Source organism: Panthera uncia, chromosome B4, assembly GCF_023721935.1.
Source record: "Panthera uncia isolate 11264 chromosome B4, Puncia_PCG_1.0, whole genome shotgun sequence".
NCBI classification, from domain to species: Eukaryota; Metazoa; Chordata; class Mammalia; order Carnivora; family Felidae; genus Panthera; species Panthera uncia.
In genome coordinates this window covers 111,179,479-111,203,298 of record NC_064809.1, presented here as the reverse complement: position 1 = coordinate 111,203,298, position 23,820 = coordinate 111,179,479, and positions in this window count along the sequence as shown.

Below are 23,820 nucleotides of genomic sequence, written 5' to 3'. Positions count from 1 at the left end.
CAGAGCCAGGCTGCCATGTTAAGAATCCACCTGGAAGACGTTATTGGCTGCCTCCCCACCTCCCATAGCCATATCCCCCTTCCTTCTTGCCAGTACAGCTACAGTTGGCTCAGATATCAGATAACGACATGTTCAAGAAAGACAGTCTTCCCCAGCATTCCAGGGGATTGGCTCAAACTGGACTATGGTTAATTCATTCCCCTTTGCGTCTGATAAGTGGCGTGGGAAATATTTCTCTTCTCAGATAGAAAAGAGAGAGAAAGAGAGATGGGGGAAACAGAACTGCCCTTCCTCCTCCTCCCGCCTGATCTTTTGCTCTGCCCTTAAGACTTCGCCATACGAAGATTTAGTGTTGGGATCTGGGCAACGCCATATATTGCCACCCACTGTGAGGGTAATGCCTCTAGAAAACACAAAGGAGCAGGCCCACACCCCTTGACGTGATTGAGCTATTAAATTAACCAATCCTGCAACGACCAAACTCAAAAATCCTTATTTTGTGAGATGATAAATCTCATTGAATTAGGTTTTCTATTTATTGCAGCTGGGAGCATCGTAACTGACACACACACACCACGTTTCTGTGCTCTTCCTGTGATGTTTGCAGACCAACAGGGCCTCCCTAGATTGGATGGTGGTGCAGCATTTCGCTCTATATCTAACCCAGCTGTATTTCCTTCTCTGTTTCAAGATGTCTGTGAGACTGCCTTGGTCACCTCACAAACTTGAAGTCACTCAAACAATTCCTTGATCTTAGCCAAAAGGCCGAGAAGCGATCACTCAAACAATTCTTAATTAGGTTTATGATAAGCTTTTCTTTTCTTTTTTCTTTCCTTCCCTTCTCTTTCCTTTCCTTTCCTTTCTTTTCCTTTCCTTCCCCCCCCCCCTTTTTTTTTTTAAGCAGGCTCCACACCCAGCACAGTGTCCAATGCAGGACTTGAACTCATGACCCTGAGATCAAGACCTAAGCTGAGATAAACCATTGGACGCTTAACCAACCAAGCCACCCGAGTGGCCCAAGATTAGCTCCTTTTCATTCTTCAAAATCCTCGATATACTCTCTTAGGAATCCATTGTGTTTTAGAGGATATGTAGAAAAGTTTTTAAATTCTATTTTCAGTAAATTCTCAATAGTCTGGTCTACGTGTCCAGTTGTGCGGATGACACGTGAAGACGAAGGGAGACTTTTAAGTTTGGTAAAATATGTGGCAGAAAGCAATAAAATTTATCTCCAGTTAAAGAAGAAGTTAGAGGAGGAAATCATTAAAAATACTGGCATCGAACTTCATGAACACTCTTGAGTTTATGTGGATTCAGATACCATGATATCTGTGATTCAGCAACCTTAGTGACAAAATCAGTTATTTATTTTGATCAGTTGAATGTGATGAAAGTAATACTGTTACCTCCAAGCCTGGGCCATCGAGGTCTCCAGCTTCTACGTTCACACGTGGAATGTTCCAACCCGGAAGCCCCGCTTTATTATTGTAAGAAGCACAAGAAGTAGGAGGGGCCAGGTGGAGGCGAACCAGGGGCTTTTGTAGACAGTCCCAGGTGAGCTCCCAGTCAGGAGTTCATACCCACTGATAACCATGAGGAGAAACGATCTGGGATATTCCTGTTCGGTGAAGTCTCTGGATGACTGCGGCCCTAGCTGATCCCACCCCGGAGCAGAGAACCACCCAGCTGAGACCAGTCGCTGCGCTGAATGTAATAGATGGTTGCTGTTGTATTAAACTGCTACATTTTGGAGTGGTTTCGTCACACAGAGCAATAGATTGCTGGAACTTTGCCCAAGCATACAGAATGAGTTTCCAGTGATGTCCCAGTCAACCGGCTGTCGGGAGAGAGAGGGAGGGGGCAAGGAACAAATCCTGATTGTAGTACTCTCCCATTTCCATGATATCAACACCCCCGCCTTGGCTGATTTCAAGCCACCAACACCATGTCAACTGGCTCATATAATTCCTGAAAATGGGATAATCAGCTCTCACAAGCCAGTACAAACCAGTTCCAGCAGGAGCCAACTCCAGCCCATCACTGAAATGATCCTGAAATAAGTAATAACTATTTTACCAACTTCATGCCCCAGACCTTTTCTAGCTTGTAATTCAAATAACATAAAGTTTCCCATTTGCATAGTGATTTATGTTTTATAAGTCACCTTTTTAACATCTGGTCTATTTTAATTTTCACACGAACCAAGAGAAATTGTTACCTTATCACTATAATGGAAATAAGGACGCTAAAATTTAAAGAATAATTTGCCAAACTTACACCCAGATCTTTTCTCTCTGGAGTCAAGATTCTTTGGAACGGCACAGATTTTACAGGATAGATGCCCCCAGTTCTACTCAGCATTATGACCCTCTCCCTCCACATTTTCTTATACCGAGTGTATAATGCCTTTGAATACAAAGGGATAAAAGGCTACAATTCATTGCATATATTGTATGAAGGTCTCTCTGTATAACCGTCCAAGGACCAACTAAATTCATTTACTCGTCCACTTGGGGCCAGCTTCTTATCCATTCTCAAGTTCAAAACATATTGTATTCTGAGCCCACGCTTTGAAGAAATCTAGTATAAAGAGAGTTGTCTGTGGGAGGTCTGTTCCTCGTTGTTTCCAAATAATCATTAAGTGGACATATGGTGAATTGAATCCATACCAACAGTTCTGAACCTATTCAATTTCTTTTTTTTAACAGTGAACTAGAGGGTAACCAATTTGTAAGCATTTTCAGAACTTCTCCATTGAAATTAGGTTTTAATTATCCCAATTCTCATCATATGAATTAAGAGTCGAGTATAAAAGAAAATGGATCTTTGCAAAAAGATAGCCAAATCCCACATGCCAGGTATAGGGTTTGGGATTGTATGTGTTGTTCCCAAATTAAGTGTTTTCAATGGTGAGCTATCATGAAAAATTACAGTTTTTGCGTGGTTTTTCCAGCATGTGCAAATCACAAGTGTGACTTATGGAGACCAATTTACTTCAGTGGCTGGGCTCTCCAACTGCCTTTAATTCAATTATAAATTTAGAATATCCTTTTGTGGCAGAAGGTATGTGAGGAGAAAGGGGGGTTGGTAGGAAAGAAGGCAGAGCCTCTGGTACGTCTTTCCTGAGGAAGCCGAGCAGCAGCATTTCAAAGCTTATATATCAAGGGCGGACTTTTCACCATATTGGTAACATTAGTCTCAGTAAATACTATTCCCTGTGTGCCCCAGAGGAAAAGATCAAATTACCTCAACACACTTAGACAGTTGAAAGATTTTAGTAATCTTCCTATCTTCTTTTCTCTCTCTCTCTCTCTCTCTCTCTCTCTGTGTCTCTGTCTCTGTCTGTTTCTGTCTCTTCTATACACAGTATAACCTGCTCTTAAGGAAAGTTATAACGTGATGATGTGAGGTTATAGTTCAATAATAAATGATTATTCAAATCCTTTGGAGACATGCTATTTTAATGTACACAATGGTAGAATCTTCTCCTTTGTGTTTCTGGAGAAGGCGAAAGGGCTTCTAAAAAAGCCATGGATTCCAGCCTTTAATGGGCTTTGAAAAATACCAGACTTGAGGGTAGTAAGTTGATGCCATTAGGACAATTCAATAATATTCTTATTTTCTTATTATCATAGAGGCATCTGTTGCTTGGGGAGAAATCACGAGATGAAGTTTTCTTTCCTACGCACCAGCACCATTCTGAGATCTTTTGGAAAAACTGCTTCTGCAGCAAAGAACAAGTGCAAAGCTACAGGTCAAGGGCAGATGGAGTCCTGTGTAACCAGACATACTGACTCCTGCCTGCCTGATCTTTAAGCGGAGAGTTGACACTTGGTTCTCTGAGACAAGTTCTGACCTGAGAAAGCAATATAATCATCTCAAATAAGGCCAGAATGGCTAGAAAATTTCAGCTACTTACTACTGGGCTGATTTTCAGAGCCCAAGGGCCTGTTTATTTTATGGCAACAAGCTTCCTGAACCTTCCCTTCATTCTGGAAACTAACTAACTAAATAAATAAATAAATAAACAAACACACAAACAAACTTGGAGAATCTCTGAAATTTTCCCACATGAAGAACACCCTTCTGATCTTATTTTCTGATTTGTAGAAGGGGTAAATGCATACCTTTTAAAAAATATAATCTCAACCTAACCAGTATTCACTGTTTTCAATTATAATTCCTGCTGCATTTCTTTCCTGGGGATCAGGTTTTGGAAAACAGAACAAATTAATGGCAGATACCTGCAAAAACTCTGTGTTCCTTCAGGATCCCCGTTTCCCTGAAGTCCTCTTGGTAAAAGAATTAAACACACCTCCACATCACTATGGTGAAAGGGACCCATCAGTAAAAAAAAAATCCCTGCTGAGGGTGTTTCCTTAATATGTTTGGAATTGTAAGAGGGAGAGGCTTTTCTCTTCGAACTCCAGCCTCACGTACCTTGGAGCTGATGAATTCTGCACGTCCCTGGGATTTGCGGGAGGTTACAGAACAAGATTATGCGCCCCGGTGATATATTTACGGCAAGGACAACCCGGGCACAGCTGCAGCTTGAAACCAGAAATGTGTAGAAAGACTGTAACCATGAAATACTTACGGCTATTATTTCAACGGAGCATCCTTGTGTACCTGGGAAATGGAGCCAATCAATTTTGCTTTTGCTTTTTCATCGTTGCTGGTTTAACGTAATTTAGTCAAGGAGGATGAAAACTGGTACCTGACTTTATTATTTTCTCATGGAAAATCAAGGCCAAGAAAAAATGGTGTCCAGCGACGGGGATTTGATGCAGTTAACTGCTTTGCAAAGAATTATAAGAAGGCAAAGCTCTCAGTTTGTGCAAAAAGGGAAGGTTGGGGGTTTCCTGTCCTTTTAGGATTAAGCTGCAAATATCATTTAACATTGAATGGCTTTAGACGCGATATCACATTGAATTTCTCAAGTGGCTTCCCCAGATCTTTTTTTTTTTTTTTCTTTCTCCCACTTCCTAAATAATTATGCTGAGGACAGTCTGGATGGAGCGGTTAGCAAAGCAGACGGTGTCCCTCGTGGAGTCCATAACCTTGTTAGGAAAAGGACATTAAAAGAAAAAGTAGGAGGACGAAGATAGTAACAAAGTCACAGGCCTTCATAAAGCTAGCAAAGTGATCCAAGAGAGCGCACTTAACACGCCTCACGTTTACGTGTTTGCTTCCTCGATCAGTCAGCCTGTGAGATTTGTGACTGAAGCAATGTGTTATTTGAACTGTTGTTTTTTTTTTTTTTTTTTTTTTTCAGACCCCTCTACGGTTTATCATTCTCTTCCCGGAGACTTGCACAGTGCATGGCACACGGTGAATGCTTACCAATCTTTGTTAGTGATGTTTGTTGAGTAAGCCGGCAGTTGCTGGGAATTACTCATGTAATCCTTAAAAAAGTCACGTGAGCTAAATTAGGCATCTATGTCTTCTTTTTACTGACAGGAAAACAGGGGAAAAAAAAAAAAAAGGACTACAACGGGTCTTTGGACTCTGAAACCAATGTTCTTTCACCAAACAACACTGCCTCCAGAAAAACACAGGTGATGTAAAGGATGAACGTGATCCTGATGAAACTAACAGACTGTACGTGCTTGTTTGCCCGTCAGTAAAGGGGGTAGGAAACAAGACGAACGCTTCCGAATTATGCCTGAATTAAAATGCATCCAATTCACCCTCAAATGAAAATCTATGGGATAAAAGCCAAAAACTTTCTTAGATTTTTGTATCTCCAGCAACCTATATTTAAGCAGATGTATTTCTTTTTAAAGAACCCTCCTATTCAAGCTTTTGAAAGGGAAGATTTGCCTTTTAATGGAATATCTTTGTTCCATTATGAAGATAAGATGCAACTTTACAAGTTTGGTTATTTATTCTCAATTTTAGCAGACTTTTTCCCTAAACTATTACAGTTAGCATATAAAAAAAGACAGACTCTGCAATATATTCGATGCCAGACAGACTGGAAACATCCATAGGAAGTGTCTTAGCTTGGGCTTGCCAAGACAAAGTACCATAGACTGTGTGGCTTCAACAACGGAAATTTATTTCTCACAGTTCTGGAGCCGGGGAAGTCCAGGATCAAGGTGCTGGCTGGTCAGAGTTCTCTTCCTGGGTCGCAAATAACCGCCTTCTTGCTGTGTCTTTAGGTGGCAGAGAAAGAACTGTCTCTCTCTTTCTCCCTCTTCTTACAAAGCCATTAATCCCATCATGAGGGCCTTACCCTTACGACCCACTCTAATCCCAATTATCTCGCAAAGACCATATCTCCAAATATTATCTCAGTGGGGGTTATGACTTGAACACAAATTTGGGGAGACATAAACATTCAGTTTATAACATGAAGTATAATTGGAAACCGTTTTTAAGAAATGAAACTAATTCCATGACACACACACGTGTGTGGGGGCATGCATCACCCCCCTTCCACACACACACACATAAGACTTTAGACCAAACTTTGAACCTTTGACGAGGACCATGCATAAAGTTATGCCAAATCTTGAAGCACTGAATCTAAATAATAAAAATTAGACTGACAATCCACAACAGAAGGACAAGTAAAGCTAATCAGGAATGGTTCATGTACTTAGCATTATTGGAAAAGAAATCAGAGATAGCTCGACATAAGTAAGGTAGCAGGAAGTCCCAGAGTGCTATAACTGGTCCAGAAAAGACTTTTAAATTTAACTTGAGCATCTTGGCGTTGTAAGAGCTGAAACATCTTTGTTTCAAAAAGGTGCAATGTGCATAGAATCCATTTATTAGAAATTTAAAAGTATTCTATTGACAATGGTTTCAGATTTATTACCAAAGTGGAAGAAAATGAGCGCATTTTTTATTTTGCTATGTTCTGTCCAATGAGCAAAAAGAAAACAAAGAAAGGATGAATTGTAATGATACTATATTTCAGTCCTTGTGAAAGAAGCATTGATGACCAACATAACCACTGGAATACCAAAACCTTGTCTTGATTAATTGTTATCTTAAGAATAAAAATCTGCATATAGTGTGCATTTATTTTGATATGTGTCCTGCCTACTTTCAAATAGAATTTATAATGGTAAAAAATAAATCATTATAACAATCCCTATCAAAATAACACCAGTATCCTTCATAGAGCTAGAACAAACCATTCTAAAATTTGTATGGAACCAGAAAAGACCCCGAATAGCCAAAGCAATCTTGAAAAAGAAAACCAAAGCAGGAGGCATCACAATCCCAGACTTCAAGCTGTATTACAAAGCTGTAATCATCAGTACAGTATGGTACTGGCACAAAAACAGACACTCAGATCAATGTAAGAGAATAGAGAACCCGGAAATGGACCCACAAACGTATGGCCAACTAATCTTTGACAAAGCAGGAAAGAATATCCAATAGAATAAAGACAGTTTCTTCAGCAAATGGTGCTGGGAAAACTGCACAGAGACATGCAGAAAAATGAGCCTGGACTGCTTTCTTCCACCATACACACAAAAAAAACCTCAAAATGGATGAAAGACCTAAGTGTAAGACAGGAAGCCATCAAAATCCTCGAGGAGAAAGCAGGCAAAAACCTCTTTGACCTCGGCTGCAGCAATTTCTTTTTAACACGTCTCCAGAGGCAAGGGAAACAAAAGCAAAAATGAACTACTGGGACCTCATCAAAATAAAAAGCATCTCTGCACAGCAAAGAAAACAATCAGCAAAACTAAAAGGCAACCAACGGAATGGGAGAAGATATTTGCAAACAACATATCAGATAGTCAGTTAGTATCCAGAATCTATAAAGAACTTATACAACTCAACACCCAAAAAACAAATAGTCCAGTGAAGAAATGGGCAAAAGACACGAATAGACACCTCTCCAAAGAAGACATCCAGATGGCCAACCGACACATGAAAAAATGCTCAACATCACTCGTCATCAGAGAAATACAGATCAAAACCAAAATGAGATACCACCTCACCCCTGTCAGAATGGCTAAAACCAACTCAGGCAACAAGAGATGTTGGTGAGGATGCAGAGAAAGAGGATCTCTCTTGCACTGCTGGTGGGAAAGCAAACTGATGCAATCACTCCAGAAAACAGAATGGAGATTCCTCAAAAAATTAAAAATAGAACTACCCTATGACCCAGCAATTGTACTATTAGGTATTTATCCAAGGGATACAGGTGTGCTGTTTTGAAGAGGCACATGCACCTCAATGTTTATGACGATAGTCAAAGTATGGAAAGAGCCCAAATGTCCATCAACAGATGAATGGATAAAGAAGATGTGGTGTGTGTGTGTGTGTGTGTGTGTGTGTGTGTATATATATATATATATATATATATATATATATATAATGCAGTATTACTCAGCAATCAAAAAGAATGAAATCTTGCCATTTGCAACTACGTGGATGGACTGAAGGGTATAATGTTAAGCAAAATTTTTGAGTCAGAGAAATACAAATATCATATGACTTCACTCATATGAGGACTTCAGGGTACAAAACAGATGAACATAAAGGAAGAGAAGCAAAAATAATATAAAAATAGGGAGGGGGACAAAAACATAAGAAACTCTTAAATATAGAGAGCAAACAGTTGCTGGAGAGGTTGTGGGGGGGAGGGCTAAATGGGTAAGGGGCATTAAGGAATCTACTCTTGAAATCATTGTTGCACTACATGCTAACTAACTTGGATGTAAATTAAACAATAAATAACATAAAATGAAATTAAATAAGTAAATAAATAAATAAAATCAGAAAAAAAAATCATTATATTTGTTAACCCATATTGGATTGTAAGGTCCAGCAAACCCCAACTACGATGGTTTAAGCACAAAAGGGAATTTATCAGTCCATCTAGTTGAAGTCCTGAGGTAGAACTCACATCTAACACAACTAAATCCGGGATTCAAAGAAGTCATCAGGTATCTGTTTCCCTGTCTTCACATCTCAGGTCTGCTTTCCTTTGGGTTGGCTCCATTGTCAAGCACTTGTGGAACAAAATGGCAGCCTAAAACTCTAGTTTCTCATGCCCATATTCTGAAAATTAACACCGTCTTCACAGTCATGGTAGTGAAAGGCTTTGATAGACCTTATGTTAATATCATGGCTCATTCTTGATCCAGTTACAGTGACCAGAGCAACAGAGCCCATTGATTGGCCTGGCTTGTGTCATGTTCCCACCCTTGACTCCAAAAGACCAGGACTAATTCCCTCTAAACCACATGGACTGAGAATGGCAGAAACGAAGCAACCGAGAAATAATGACACTCTATTACCACAAAAGGGGTAAATAGCTTTCACGTAGTCGAACACTACGGATGTCTACCACAGTCCCAGTACAATTAAATTGAATCATTGACAAATATGGAAAAGAAAAAGTCCCATATAATAGTGGTAGTGGTCTTGGGGGTGTGGAGGGAAAGAAGGGGTGATGGTACATCACAGAAAACTGGACTGAGAAAAGCCAGAATGAGCAAGTATAAGAACTTTGCTTTGAGTTTCCGAGAAGCCGTGGGTCATGTAGCTCTCCTAATCTAATGAAAGGAAGCTCCCAGCTTGTTAGTTGATATAGATACTTTCCTGGTTCTGAATTCTGAGAATAATTTGTGTCCAAAGCCTTTAATAAGAAATACTCAAAAACGTAATGAGGTACCATGTTTTCAAAAAGCAAGATTTCAAACGGAGAAAGATTTCCTTTTGCTCAATGAAAGCCAAGGACATAGCATTACACTGTAGCTCCGTAAAGTCAATTATTCAAAAGGCTAGTGTGACATGGGCCAACTATGTAACTTAATGAAGGGCTCAACCATAGAAAACCTGCAGTGAAATGTTAGCTCTGCTACTTATTAGCTGAGCCACTTAGCCATTCCTCTCATTCTCTAAGCTTATGTTTTTTAATTATAAAGAAGGAGTAATAATACCTATATTTTTGACTATAAATGAGAATTAAATTAAGTAACATATGAAAGTACTTTTAACTCTTTAATATATATTTATAGATATACAAAGTATTTTCATCAAGAAAATGATACTCTAGGATCTTCTAGATAAAGGATAAAGTCAGATGGCATTGTATATATCTTATGACTGATTACAGTTGATGAGCCATTCAATAGTAAAGGGCTATTTCAAGTTTTCATTGCAGCTCTAATAAAAGCCTTTTTTACTGCCCCTCTTTCATTATTTTGCTCTTAAACTTCCTAGGCTTCAAATAAGTGAGGTGTCACCAACAAAAGAAACCGTTGTTTTTATTTGTGAAGTACTTTAAAGTAGTGCCCATAACCCTGAATAAAGCTTTGTGGACATTATTATTACCGGTACAATCATTCCTACCGCATTACCTCAATCAATCGCTACCATATATTGAGCATTTCGTATTGGCCATACACAAAATGAATCACTTTTGCATCCATTGAAAACACGATCCCTGGACTAGGAATGAAGAGAAGGATGGCTTTTGTAACAGCCCTTGAGTGGTAGAACATTGGCCTAACCACCTCCTGCTGACTCCGTTTCTCCAGGCATAGTATGGGTATGACTGCACATCTTACAAGTTTCCTTCCAGACTTCAATATTCTATCATTACTTCGTCAGGGTTAACTTATTGGTGAAAAGGTTCTCACATTTGTGGTGTTCCATAAACACTTTTACCCTGGTTATGAATCAGTACTTTTCTTACAGTGTTCTCTTTGGTATTTTATCAGAAACAGCACCATTTTTTTTTTTCCCTCCAATGAACCTGATGGGCTGCTCTTCCGTAAGAGAGAAGAACGTGTCTGCTACAATTCATGGAATTTTGTGGAATGTGTTTCCTTAAGAAAACAGAAAAGACCCAGTAAGTTTGCGTTAATGTCTTAAACAAGCGGGTAGCATTGTGTTTCCAAGGGAAAATTCATTTCTTTTTTCTTTTTTTTTTTTTTTTTAATTAAAAAAAATTATTGAGATGGGGCTCCTGGGTCGCTCAATTGGTTAAGTGTCCAACTTTGGCTCAGGTCATGATCTCCGGGTTCATGAGTTCCAGCCCAGCGTCGGGCTCTGTGCTGACAGCTCAGAGCTTGGAGCCTGCTTCGAATTCTGTGTCTCCCTCTCTCTCTGCCTCTCCCCACTCACACTCTGTCTCTCCTTCTCTCTCAAAAAATAAGTAAACATCCAAAAATTTTTTTTTTAAATATTGAGGTATCATGGATATAACACTATATCTTAAGTTCCCTAATAGTTCACCAGCTTTCATCAGTCAAGGTCAGAGTTAATACACCAAAATGGCATCTAGCAGTGGCTTTCAGCTTTGGATACGCATTATAGACATTAGGGAGCTTTAAAAAATATCAGTGCCTGAATCCCACCACTAGCGATTCTGAAGAAATTGGCCAAGGGCGCAGCCTGGAAATTGAGATTTATTTTCTAAAGCTTTCCCAGATGATTCTAATGTGTAGTCAAGATTAAGATTTACTGGCCCATCTGGTGTTATCCGTGAGGCAGGGCATCATGTACTTGAAGACAGGATGCGCCAATCAGGATGATATGGTGGATAGATACACTGTTGGAGAACATCAGCAGGATTGCCCAGTCAAGCCCCAACCAGCATTTGCAAGACAGGTGAAACCAGTGGTATAAAAAAATGGCTGGTTGTAAGAAGGATTTTTGTACTTATGTATGCTGTTTGGGGGACTTTCAACTGAGGAAAAGTAGAAGAAACATACGTCATCTTCAGTGGAAAAAGCCTATGTGAGAATTTTCTTTTTTTTCTTTTCTTCTCCCCCCGCTCCCATTTTTTAAATTGTCAAAATCTAGAGCAGACACCTGGGGAAAAGATGTTCTGCATTTGCTCTCCCACCCCTTTTGGTGGCATTAAATTTTCTTTTCTATTTCGGAGGTTTTCTGGACAGGGTTTATAATATCGTTGTTTCCTGCAGGGTCTGTTTTAATTGACAGAACCAATAGACACAAGAAATCTTTACCAAAATGAGAAACCAACTGGATGTAATCCTTTGGGAATTTCTCTGCTTTCTTAAATAAACTCCAACACATGGTCTTGTCCTGGCATGTTTGGGCAATTATGCCCATTACGTCTCTTTGCTGGCTTTTTAAACCAGTTTTTTTGATTTCTTGCGAATTTTTCGGAGCAAAGCTAAATTGATCTTGCACCGAAAAGATAAACTCCAATCCAGAAACCAAAAAGAAAATGTTTATGTGGTTGAGGTGCATATTTATAGAATTCCTCACTGGAGGGTGAGACGTGGGCGGGGGGCGATGTTTCAGCTTCTGGTGGATATGATAGTCCTTTGTCAGTTCTGTGAGATGAGAGGTTTTCATCCACCGTGAAGCTTGCCAAGCCTGGTCTACAGATGGTTAACATTTATGCTCTTCTTATATTGGCTTGTGAATTCTTGGGTGAAAATTTGAGGTTAAATGTACAAATAATATGGAAGGAAGTAAATGCTTGAGGTTAATGTATGCAGGAAAAACCGGGGAGGGGACTTTTTGCTAAAGGTTTTTTTGAAAAGCTATTCTACTTCCTACAGATGGATAGAGTAACCCAAGATAAGGGAGTTTAATTCTTTTTTTTTCAATTTTTATAATGGCCACAAAAACACACCTCATACTCTGAAGCAGGGAGAAATATCGAATTGGTCATAGGGTTATATTATTTTGTTTGTTTGTTTGTCTGCTTTTCTATTTCACAATATGAGGAGAGAAAACTAAGATGTTTGGAAAATTAAAAGACAGTAAAATAACTTTCCTCCATGGTAGCATTTAGGGATTAAAAGACAAGTAGTCAAAAAGAATAAGAAAGGCCACTAATCATTGTTATATTCACTGATTGCCTAAAGATTTCAGAGATTTTTATTTTCTTGTATTGATTTTCCTGTTGGTAAGAGTCCTTAATATTTTGTTTTCTCGGATCTCAGGCTTTATCCCTGTTAAATAATCTGTTAGGTAGGGGTGTGTATGTGTGTGTGTGTGTGTGTGTGTGTGTGTATAGACAATTTAGAAGTGTAGTAATAAGTTGTCTTATAATTCAATTATCTCTTGATTTGAAAGGTGAATTTTATTAAACTATAGGATACATGTAAGAAGTTTTGGCTGTAAAGAATAGAAACCAATTTGGCTACTTTAAGAAAAAAATCAAGATTCATTGCAAAGATACTGGGGTTATTTCACAGTACCTAAAGGCTGAGAGATGTCAGTGTATTAAGTTGTTTTTAAAATAGCTCTTGGGAAGCCTGGTGGCTCAGTCAGTTAAGTGTGTGACTTTCCCTCAAGTCGGAATCTTGTGTTTCATGAGTTTGAGACCCACGTCAGGCTCTGTGCTGACTGTTCAGAGCCTGGAACTTGCTTCGGATTCTGTGTCTCCCTCTCTCTCTTTGCCCTTCCCCCATTTACACTCTGTCTTTCTCTCTTTCTCTCTCAAAAATAAATAAACATTAAAAAAATCTTTTTAAATGGCTTTCAGTGATCCCTGACTCGTAATATTTTTTACCAAATATCATCCCCTCCCCAGGAGTGTGGGCTGGCTGGATCTAGTGACTTCTAATAAATAGAACTTAGCAAAAGTGATGGGATATCTCTTCCAAGATTAAGTTATAAAAGACTGTGGCTTCCATTTTCTTTCTCTTTCCAATCTGATGAAGACAGATGCCATATTTTGAGCTGCCCCGTGAAACAGCTTACGTGACAAGGAACCGAGGGCAGCCTCTGGCCAGCAGCTCAAGAGGAACCAAGGTTCTTAATGTAACTCCCGGCAAGAACAGAATTCTGCCGTCTGCTATGTGAGAGCCTGGAAAATATCCTTCCCTAGTTGAGATGTCTGATGAGAGTACGGCTGTGGTCAGCACCTTGACTTTAATTTTTTGAGGGATCTGGGGACAGAGGGTCCAGTTAAGTCACGTCTAGATTCCCAACTTGCAGAAATTATGGGAAAATAAATGCTCTTCATTAATTTAGTGTTGAGTTAATCTGTTACATAACAATAGATAACTAAGAGAGTCTGCAAGAAACTGGCAGAACACTGGGGGAATCCATCAAATGTCTTTTTTTTTTTGTTTTTTTTGTTTTCCTGCTCCTTGATTTTCTTTTCCTTTGGGTGTCTCTCATTCATTTCTCCCATTACCAAGCCACTTTGCCTACTCCTCAGGACCAGGGGCACCAATCGTTCCTATATTACCAGCTCTCAGTTTCTGTCACACAAAAGGAAATTAATGTATTTTTAGGTACATATCCACACCTCTAATTTTAGGTACATTTCCAAACTTTGGACCGGAGGCCCACATTTGAACCAATCATCTATGCCCAGGAGGGAAGCATAAAAAGAAGAGACTGTGATTGGCCCTGCTTGGATCAAGCATACTAACACTGCAGTGTTGGGAGCAATTGTGAAGACTGGAGAAGGTAGTTACATCTGCAATTTGTTTCAATATCTTGTTCACTTTGGTCCATGTTTATACAATTTGAATTACTAACATATATTAGTAAAGTATTTGAATTCTTTCAATTCATTCAAATACTCTAAAAAGTAAATGTAGAAAAACTGAAGGTCTCTAGAAAGACTTTCCACCTAGAAAATACATCCTGTGAAACTTGAGGTTTGTGCAAGTTACACACCAAGAAGTAGAAAGTAATAGACACTGACATTCTTGATTATTCAGGAAGGATATGGTTTGACATTTAAGGCCAACTGAAGCTTCTTACCCCAATCATATCGCGAACTCCTTTGGGCCTCCACTCTTTATTTATTGTCCTAGATGTGTGTGGAAAAACTGATACAATTCTGGCAAAGGGGGGGGGGGGACCCACTAAGATCTGTTGGTTGTACCAGGATAGTGAGCATTTATCAAGCTACAGTATTTTTCAAGCTGCACTTGCATAATTGTGACCCCTGAAAAGGTCCCTTCCGAACTGCCTATACATAGAAGGGCAGAACGCAGACAATAATCAAACAACGTAGACAAAACAGGGCGGCTTTGCCGCTGTCTCGCTGGGATCCAAGGAGAACAAAGGGTGGCAGGTTATGTTGTATTTTGGCCATCAGACTTGCTTTGCATCTCAAAAGCGTTCTGTAAAAATTACCTCTGGAATCAGACAAAATAAGCATACTTCTCTATTATTTTGGTGTCCTAGGAGAATCAGCGACACAGTGAGATGGTCAAGGTAATAAAATCATGCATTCAAGGGGCGCCTGGGTGGCTCAGTCAGTTGAGTGTCCGACTTCGGCTCAGGTCATGATCTCGCGGTCTGTGAGTTGGAGCCCCGCGTCGGGCTCTGTGCTCACGGCTCAGAGCCTGGAGCCTGTTTCGGATTCTGTGTCTCCCTCTCTCTCTGCTCCTCCCCTGTTCATGCTCTGTCTCTCTCTGTCTCAAAAAAATAAATAAACGTTAAAAAAAAATAAATAAAAAAATATAAAGTCTGAAGTAATCTCTACACCCAACACGGGGCTCGAACTCCAAACCTCAAGATCAAGAGTCACATGCTCTTTCCACCGAGCCAGCCGGGCGCCCCTATGACATACTTTTTGACACCAGTCATTTGCTCTGTCAACCTCAATGTCCTCATTTGTCAAATAGGGAAGTGATTTTAGCAATGACACATACAAAGTTCTGCGTATGACCCAGTGCATGGTATTGCGCACTCAATCTCATGCATTTTTTCGTCATTCTTTGGGAACGAGAAGGGAACGTGAGTCGGTTGTCCCTTGGTGATCATCTAGGCTCACAGCTGTGGGCACATTTTGGTGTATCAGTTTCCCAGGCTGCCATAATAAATTGCCACAAACGTGATGGCTTAAAACAACAGCAATGTGTTCTCTCTCAGATTTGGAGGTAAGAAATCTGAAGTCAAGGTGTCAGCAGCCCATGCGCCCTCTAAATGTACTTGGGGAGCATTTTCCCTTGATTCTCTCTTTTTTTTTAATTTAATTTAAGTTCATTTATTTATTTTGAGGGAGAGCAAGAGAGACAGCACAAGCTGGAGAGGGGCAGAGAGGAGAGACAGAATCCCAAGCAGGCTCCACACCATCAGCACAGAGCCCAGTGTGGGGCTCGAACTCACAGACCATAAGATCGAGAGTCGGACGCTTAACTGACTCTGCCAACCAGGTGCCCTGATTCTCTGAGCTTCGGGTGGTTTCTGCCCGTGGTCTGTGGCGGCAGAAGCCCAATATCTGCCTTTATCTTCCTTCACATGGCCTTCCTCCTTCCCCAGTGCATGTCTGTCTCCCAATCGCTCCTTCCTTTCTTTTAAGAGGACATCAGTCACTGGATTTAGGTTTGTCCTACATCCCGGATGATTGCATCTGGAAATCATAAACTAACTGCATCTGTCAATACCCTATTTTCAAATAAAGTCACATTCCGAGGTTCTGGGTGCACGTGATCGGGTGTTTGCGGGGCAAGGGCTGGGGGGCGCTATTCACCACACTGCAGTGGTGGGGTTGCCAAATGCTTCCAGCTCCTTCATGCCCTTTGCCTGATTTTTACTTCAACCTATTTATTCAGCTCACATTTTGGACGCACCTACTGTGTACCAGATCTTGGGACACAAAGGTGGTTCCTTGAAAGAGCTCACCATATTTTGAGAAAGGTGCACACTGAACAGACTGTCTGGAACTATAGCAACAGAGAAAAGTGGTGTTTTGTCCCTAAGTGGTTGGAGAGGACTCTCTGAAGGAAGCAAATCCTGTAGGTGTCACAAACTGTTTCCTCATCTAGGCAAAGCACAGCTGCCACATGAAGGTATATAGGGTGAAAGAAGGAAATGGACATGGCCAGACAGACCATTCTGGCCCTCTGGGTTAAACAGAAGTAGGCGACATCCTTGGGTGCCCAACCAACTTGCTTCAAATAGGATTGCACCGAACATTCAAGGCGAATGTATATCAAGGTGTAACAATTAGAACCCTGGATTGTAAAAATTTTATTTAAATAAAGGATTTAGGGGCGCTTGGGTGGCTCAGTCGGTTGAGCGACCGACTTCAGCTCAGGTTATCATCTCACGGTTCGTGAGTTCGAGCCCCGCGTCGGGCTCTGTGCTGACAGCTCAGAGCCCGGATCCTGCTTCAGATTCTGTGTCTCCCTCTCTCTCTGCCCCTCCCCCGCTCATGCTCTGTCTCTCTCTGTCTCAGAAATAAATAAACATTAAAAACAATTTTTTTAAATAAAATAAGATAAAATAAAATAAAATAAAGGATTTACCTGAGTGTCTGCTATCTACGAGAAATACAGTTTTATTTAAAATGGGGAACGTGCACTGCAAAATGTATGTATGTGCGACCACTCATTGGCTAAAATAGAACATCACTGGTTTCTAAATTATTTAATTGGTGACACATTGCCATGATATGCGGTGACATTTAAGCTCCCTTTGTAGTTATGTTTCTTTCAAGGGGATGTTTTTATAAATCTAATTTCATACACATCATAGTTTAAAATTCTTCCCTGCGGCAAAGTGGTAACTGAAAGCTAGATGTTAGCTTGTCATTGCACCTTGCTTTGAGAGAACTCGGGAGGTGCAAGAACACTTATTTTCAGCACTTGGAATGTGACAAATGTGTTATCTCTAGACTTCATGAGGTTCACCTCCACCTCCCTCCATCGCACCTAGATTCTTGGTGAGTGTAGGTGCTATGTTTTCTATGATAGAGGCTTTGTCCTCAGACAAAAAAATTCCACGTGCAAGCGTTGCCACAAGGATTCGATTGTATGTCTACAACAACTACTTCTGCTGGCAGGTGGTGGCTTAAGCTACGTCACCCCACAATCAGGCTCTGAAGCTATGCCAAAGATATCAGAAAGCCCTGGTATCTATGAAAGAATAATTACTAATCCGAGGTAGTTGAACAGAGGGGACTCACCTTGAATGAAATTGTGAAGTAGGTAAACATGTTCATTATCCTCTTACTTCCCTTTGCTAGACACTCAATGTCTGAATAGACAAAGAGAACACAAGGATTTTCCATGTCGTTCAATAAGCCTTAATATATTTAAAACTTAAGGGGCGCCTGGGTGGCTCAGTCGGTTAAGCAGTCGACTTCGGCTCGGGTCATGATCTCGTGGTTTGTGAGTTCGAGCCCCGCGTCGGGCTCTGTGCTGACAGCTCAGAGCCTGGAGCCTGTTTCGGATTCTGTGTCTCCCTCTCTCTCTGACCCTCCCCCGTTCATGCTCTGTCTCTCTCTGTCTCAAAAATAAATAAACATTTAAAAAACAATTAAAAAAATATATTTAAAACTTAAGTGAATATTTTACTGCTTTAAGAATTAGAAAATGGTATGGAACCAATATGGCTGCCATGAAAAAAATTCAACACTGAGGTCTTATTGCTTCCAAGAGCAGGCAAAGGTTTCCCCAACGGTTCCTCAAAGCCCAGTTTCACCTATCCAACCTTCAATCATAGGCATCTTTAAAACATCTTTAAAATATCATCAGAGGCGCCTGGGCGGGTCAGTCATTTAAGCATCTGATTCTTGATTTCAGCTCAGGTCATGATCTCAGGGTCTTGAGATAGAGCCCCACATGGGGCCCTGAGCTGACAGCACAGAGTCTGCTTGGGATTCTCTCTCTCCTTCCCTCCCTGCCCCTTCCCTGCTCATGCTCTCTCCCTCTCCCTCCCTTTCTCTCTCTCTGTCTCAAATAAATAAATAAATAAATAAATAAATAAATAAATATTTTAAAAAATACGTGATCAAAGATATGGATCTTTCCACCAAAAAAAAATGCATAGATACAATTTACAAATGTTTTCAGTGGATTTTAGAGTCACATCTCCATTCCCTAAGATCGGGCTCATTCTTTTACTGTCTTTCGACTCAGACACACCCTTTCTTGTGTTGGAATGGGGTAGCAGCTGGAGTGGCCATTATACTACTCCCCTTCCATATCAGGCTAGCTTCTGAATGTCTTCTTCCGTGCTGTCATTCTGCAGACAGACCCACTGATCCTTCTTATTTTAAGGGCTTGTGTGTCAATCACCGTGAGAAACATTACGGGGAAACAATAGCAGGGAGATGACAAAAATAACAACAGGGCAGTCCCAAAGCTTACCTCTTAAGGCCCGCATGCCCTCTGAGAAGGTTCTAGGAGCCCTGCCCTTCAATGGCTGCTGTCTGATTTTCTTCTTTCGAGTCGGATCTCTTCTGATTAACTTGGTTGAATCCTTTCTCCTTTCTAGGAAAAATTCAGAGTGTTTGGAAAGATTTATCTCAAGGAGGCAAGTTGCGCCCTTGCGCTCCTGTGCACTGGGCGACCCACCCAAACGTAGGTACTTTCTCACTACACAGATTCCCTGCTCTTTTCCCTAAGAAATAGGTAAGTGTCATGAATTCCTTACAGAAGGAAGCCAATAGTTTTTAAGAACCTTGTAAAGGCATTGGAAAAGGGAATAGCGTTAAGGAGAGGGTTCATTCATTCAAAAATCAGTTAATGCTGATCTACTCAAAGTGAGAGATTGCAGAGGGAGAGTGCCCTGATGGTTAAAGAGAAAACTGCCCTTTTGGAGCTCACTACTAGGATTCTCATTGTTTTCCCATCTTTTCGGTCTTAACATGCTTCTCTCACCCAACTTCATTATGCTACAGTCCACATATTTCTTCAGCTTTAGGGGGTGATTTTGAGTTCTAAAAAAAAAAGACGCTCACCACTCTGAATTTCATACCTTTCTCCCACTGTTTACACTCTTTTCCTCAATAACTCACCTGTCCAGGGTTGCCAGATTTAGCAATAAAAACAGTGAAGTCTGAATTTCAGAAAAACAGCAAGTGATCTTTTAGCATGTAACATTTGGAACACACTTATACTGAGAAATGTATCGTTGTTCATCTAATTCTGATTTAACTGGATGTCCTGATTTTTATCTTGCAACCCTACCATTATCCCAGCCCCTCTCTCCAAAATGTTGGCCCTCAAATTGAGTGACATCCACAGATTTAGACAGGATCTTCTTGATTTTATAAACCCGGTCACGGAGACATGCTAAACGCTCCGTAGGAAACCACTCCCTGCCAGGCAACACTTATTTGCTCCCCTCTGACATTGACCCTGTTAGCTGAATGGGACACTCCAGCCACTGCTAACCTCATACAATACGAGTCACATCTGGAGCATGTTTGTTTGGTTCCCCCCTCTCACTGATTTGAATTTTTGATTTTTTTTTTTTTTTTCCTCGAGAAAACAAATCCTGTGGGCCTTGGCTGTCTGTCCCCTGTCCTGGGTCTGAGTGTGTCTTTTGTTTCTGTGATGACACTAAATGAGGATCGTGTTGGTAATTATCAAGCACATATTCTCCAGCAACTGTGGTAACAAGGCAAGAAAGACTGAAGCCTACAAGTAACTTATACCTAAGTTTTGATCTTCTCTAAAAAGCAAAGAAGAAAACCAAAGGTGAACAACTGGTCTGAATGTCACTCCCATCGTTCCCCCTGCTCATAGTGTGGTAGGATCTAGAATGTATGAAGCCTCGTGAAACGGATTTTGGATTAGCTCCTCTCTGACTGAGAGTTGGCTGTTCTGAGCTCAGCAGATATCAGAGTATCATGAGATTGGGAAACACCCAATGTGTAATTTATTTGATGCAACACTTTTGTAGGTATACTATTATGCCAACTTTTAACCTCAACCTAACTGAATTGAATTATGTTATCACTAATACCCCAAATCAGCAATTTCTAAAGGAGTTTATATGTGCAGCTGCTTTAAAATGTGCTTACAGATTAGCAAAATGTCAGAGCCTACTTTCAAAGATAGCTGTCTCCTGGGACACCATTTACTCTCGATCGTGACTTTAATGAGATTACCTCCCACCGAAGCAAACTGGTTTTCTATAAAATTCTAAAGAGAAGTTATCCACAGAAAAAGCTATGATACTTCCAGTCAGTATGGCCACCTCTGAGACAGGTAATAGACGCTGAAACTTCTGTGACACCAACCTCCAGTGTTCATTGCCAAACTAATTACACAAGGAGGCCATCAGACTGAGGTGGTTCCAACACTTCAGCAGCCTGTGCAAGCAAACCCAAAACGAAACCTGTAAACGCTTCGAGGTTAAGAAATCAAAATCTAAGAACAACCAATCATAGACAACTAGGTTTTTCCCAAATAACGCAATGGCTGAAGCTGTAGCCAATTTAATCATTTCTTTGTTTTGTTTCTGCCTCTTTTCTTTAAAAGTCTAGCCCCAGCAGGATGGAGGTTCCTCAAAAAATTAAAAATAGAACTACCTATGACCCATTAATTGCACTACTAAGGATTTATCCAAAGGATACAGATATGCTATTTAGAAGGGGCACATGCACCCCAATGTTCATAGCAGCACTATCAACAATGGCCAATGGATGGAAAGAGCCCAAATGTCCATCGACGGATGAATGGGTAAAGAAGATGTGGTATATATACACAATGGAATATTACTCAGCAATCAAAAGGAATGAAGTCTTGCCATTTGCAACTACGTTGATGGAACTAGAGGGTATTATGCTAAGTGAAATTAGTCAGAGAAATACAAATATATGACTTCACTCATATGAGGACTTTAAGAGACAAAGCAGATGAACATAAGGGAAGGGAAGTAAAAATAACATAAAACAAGGAAGGGGACAAAGCATAAAAGACTCTTAAATACAGAGAACAAACTGAGGGTTGCTGGAAAGGTTGTGGGAGGGGGGATGCACTGAATGGGTAAGGGGCATTAAGGAAGACACTTGTTGGGTTGAGCACTGGGTGTTATCCATGGGGGATGAAGCACTGGAACCTAGTCCTGAAATCATTATTGCACTAACTATATGCTAACTAACTTGAATATAAATTTAAAAATAAGTAAATAAAATAAAAAAAATTAAATATATCCGCCTCCCCACCCCCCGCAAAAAAAAAAAAAAAAAAAAAAAAAAAAGTCTACCTCCAGGCTTCTGACAGTGGAGTGATCCTAACCATTTCAGGCCTGGAACTGCCCTATGTGAATCGGTTTTTGTTCCAACAAACTCTTAAAATGTTTACTATATCTCAGTGTATGTTTTAACACTATAAAGAAATCATTTATAAACCTGGAACTTGGACGGACGGAGATTTGGATGGAGACCAGATGATTATTCCCCAAGAGCAGAATCTAAAATGGGACAGCCGCTCATGCCATTGGTTCACAAACTCCACTTTTCACAGAAACAAAAAAGTGTTTTTGAAATCCGCCTGAGACTCCCTAGGGGGTCAAGGGAGAATGCAGAGAACTGGCAAACAGTATGTGAGCCTATTCAGGCCCATCAGGAAATCAGAGTGCAGAGCCTACAGGGTAGCCCAAGGGAGCACTCTCGGGCCTGAGCCTTGAGGCCTCAGGACCTTGCTTTACAACCCTGGTGAAGACAAGCCCCCGCCTGCCTGTCGCATCGCCTGCGGGTCACATAGGTTACTACTCCGCGCACATCACATCGCCGCCTTCGGTGTTTCCTGATTCAGGCCGGGCTGGGGGTCGTTCTGTACTGTTTTGATTATATCTGCCGGTTCTGATGAGCTCATTGCGTTGTTAATTAAATTTTTAGCTTATTTGAGTCTCCTTTTAATAGTTCACTTTTAACGGCGGGGAAGAGGACATAGCACCTCAGAGAATAGTGTCTGCCCCAGAGGTAACTCCACAGCCTTCCTTCCTGGGCTTCAAATCCTGTCCTCTTGCCAGGCCTTCCAGGGAACCCCAAAGGCACAAGTTAAAAATCTTCATCCAGGTGGTTTAGGAAGAGCATGGATGAAATTACCCTTCTGAGGGGAAATGCAGATAGCCCTCCAGCCTCTGGGGAATTGCCAGACCAGAGAGGCCCAGACGCTGTCACCCGGACCAAAGGTGAGGGCTCTCACCTCACGTATATTGTGTGTGTTAAAGTGCTTTTTCCACATTGTTTATCAATTGGGATACAATAACTCCCTAGGTGGTCTCTCTGGGCACAGTATAGGCCCTGAAAGGAATCTTTTCAGATGTGATCATCTATAGTCACCTATTCTCGTCCCTTTGTCTACGTAATGTTAATGTGGGATATGTTCCCCTGAACACTGGCTCTTTTAGGTGAATGAAAAACTCAGACAATGCCAGCTCTTTGTTTATTCTGTCTAGCCCAATCCCTTAAGGGTATCAACTCTGTTAAACTTTAAAAATTGTTTTGCCTAGGGGTGCCTGGGTGGCTCAGTTGATTAAGCATCCCACTTCCACACGGGTCATGATCTCACATTTGGTGAGTTCGAGCCCCGCATCGGGCTCTGTGCTGACAGCTCAGAGCCTGGAGCCTGCTTCGGATTCTGTGTCTCCCCCTCTCTGTTCATCCCCCCTCTCTCTTTCTCTCAAAAATAAATAAACATTAAAAAATTTAAAAAAAAATAGCTTTGCCTAGTTGTCAGTTTTTTTCTGTTTTTCCTTTTGGGTTTTGGTGGCTGGAAGTTTTAAATTTTCACGCAGTCAAATCTGCGTTTCTTATGAGGATATATTTCCACGTCAGAGTTTCTTGCACTTTTGCCTTCAAACAATCCATTATGAATACAAATTTTAAAATGTGCAGCTAAGCTTAAAAACTGTTTAGATAGATAGCTATAATAGTTCCGACCAGTACAGTGCCTCATGACGTTCAGCGGTACGATACTGGACTGACGCAGTCAGGTACGTGCTCATTTGGTCTCTGCCATATGCTAGCTCTGCATCCTCGATGCTCTGTTGGAAACCCTAGGAACCCTCCTTTTTCTCTTCTCTCCCTTTCCCGAAAAAGTCAGTCTTAAAGAAGTTACATAGAATTGAGCAAAGTGGACGTGAGCTTTAGGGCAGGGCTGTGGGATGGGAAATTGGCATGTTCCAGAGGTGATGTCAGAGCTC